Source organism: Triticum aestivum, chromosome 1D, assembly GCF_018294505.1.
Source record: "Triticum aestivum cultivar Chinese Spring chromosome 1D, IWGSC CS RefSeq v2.1, whole genome shotgun sequence".
Classification (NCBI taxonomy): domain Eukaryota; kingdom Viridiplantae; phylum Streptophyta; class Magnoliopsida; order Poales; family Poaceae; genus Triticum; species Triticum aestivum.
The window spans coordinates 279,355,453-279,357,844 of NC_057796.1; positions in this window are offsets into that span (position 1 = coordinate 279,355,453).

The window sequence follows — 2,392 nt, forward strand, 5'->3', positions numbered from 1 at the left end:
ATTGGTCCTCGTGATCAATTAATGGACCTATCATCTTAACCAAACTTTGATTTGAGTATGGGCTATCATCAAATCAAATCAGAACCAACGATGTTCGTAATGTTGTCCTACTCGTGGTTGATTCCTCGAGCATACACCATTACATCTTTTGGTCTGACCAATGCTATCACCGTGTTCACTTAATTGTGGAATTCCATCTATATGGAAGCCTAGATGGTTTGTTGTTGAGCCCATCGACAACATCCTTATCTCCTCCATGATTTGGTTCAACATCTAAGTTAGCGTTGGAAACTTTTGAAGGCATCTTCCTCGTGTTAGCTCATGAAGTTTATGTTTTGATGGAAGAAGTGACTTCCTCTAATTCATGTGCATTTGATGCAAGTTGCCGCCGTGAACTTGAGAAAGTTTGTTTTGCTTCCTCTGGAATCATCCCAAGTCAGTCATGCATATGTGCGAAGTATATCGTGGTTTGGAGACTTGCAACCTTCATTCTATATGTATCCCTAGCACACCAAGCCACTAACTGACTTGTTCAAGGAGAAGGAGTTCCTTCATAAGAGCTAATCCGGACTTATGAAAGAACTTCGATATCCTCGTTGATGGTTCCCAACCAGAACTCGGTAGTGTTTCATTGTAAGACTACCATGTGGGCATGCTTGTCTGGGACAACGTGTTCGCATGTTTGCAGCAGAACCAGCTCATGTTTTGGAGCTTACTACCGTAGTCCATCTCCCGAGAATCTTGCAACGTCTTCTCGTCGATTTGTGTTGCAAACCTTAATTTTCTTTCTAGACTTGATGAGTCTGGAATATACTGAAACCAACTAGATCTGAATCTCAGGCAGATATGATGGTTGGAACATTTTCCAAGAATTATAATATTGGTCTCTCGATAACCGGTAAAGTGGATGTCGTGGCCAACACACCCAGCCGGAAGACCTATTATTGTAGTATCTGGATTGAGTAAGTTGGCCACCTCCCCATAAGGATTCCGTAGGATTTACTCCCTCAGTTATTCCTTATGGATCCCTGCGCACCCGAAGTCCGACCTACTACTTGATGTTCAAGATTCCAAACCACATATAATGGGTTACGCTAGAACATCAAGGAGAACATTAGAAGCGGAGTGCTAAATGTCTCTCGGTCGATCATCCAGATTTTGCTCCCTTGGCTTCGCTAAGGTGAAATCTGAGAAAGTGTTGTCCTCCTTTGCACCTGCATCCTCCATCACCGTTCATCATGGTAGTATATTGTGTTGCCAGGATCCTCGGCACGGATGTTGGTAGAACCTTGATGAATATGGAAATGCTCAAGTTCTTGAGAGCACCCACAAGCGCTAGGTGTTTTCACCGGCACTAACTGGGATTGCTCCCAGTTTCCTTCGGTTATGCTAAACCTTTCAAACAGGAGATTCACTCTCTACTGTTGAGCTTCTCCCCAGTTACTAGAATCATTCCTAGCATTTCCATTTTTGTTCCCAGCTTGCACCGTCATTGTGCCATCCTACCTTGGATTACCCTTCCCAGTGATTTCTGATCAAGATCATCTTCAAGTGGTCTTACCATAAGTCCCATTCATTTCCGATGATATATAAAAAAAATCATCCATTTCGTTGTCTTCAACAAGGTATTCCACATCATCCATTCTAGTCTGAGTATGCCATTCCTTCGAACTCCGCCAAACGATTGCTGTGATTTGCCTTAAGCTGGTATAAAGAGTTTCAATGATCTCTGTATCAAAAGTAATTCTTTTTGCCACTTACGGAATAGTTCTACGAGTCACCTTCCCCAAGGTGCCCCGTTATGGAATCGTGGCAATTATCTCCTCGCTACTTTGAAACCATGCACCGTCTTATTCAACGTGGAATTGTGTTTATCAACTTGAATTTTCGTTCTCTGTTTCACTTCATCCCTCTCTCGATGTATGTGTTGAGTCTCAGCTCAAGAGATACTCAACGTCGCATTCCGTGAGTTGATCGTGAGTTGCTCGATCTTTAAGGAGATCGATTTCTATAGAGTTTCCCTTGTCGTCATCGTGTCGGATGAAGATCTCGAAGGCAAAGATGTCAACGTTAATTGAAGCAACGGATCAACGTCTTCGCGAAGAGCAATTGGGTCATGAAGATCGTGTTAGCTTGGTGTCCCCTCTGTCTTCTTACCTCACGTCTTGAATCTCGGGACGAGATTCTTGTTTAGTGGGGGTGAGCTGTCACAGCCCCAGATCAGCCCTTGTTTGACTTTTGCTTGTTCCTCATGTCATCATGTTTAATTTTCAAAGAAACTTGAAATGGGGATGTTGAAACCCTAGCACCAAATGCATTCAACTAGGTTCAAGTAAAAAATATTTTCAATGAACCCAAATGCCCTTTAGAAAAGTTCATGATTTTTGTTAAA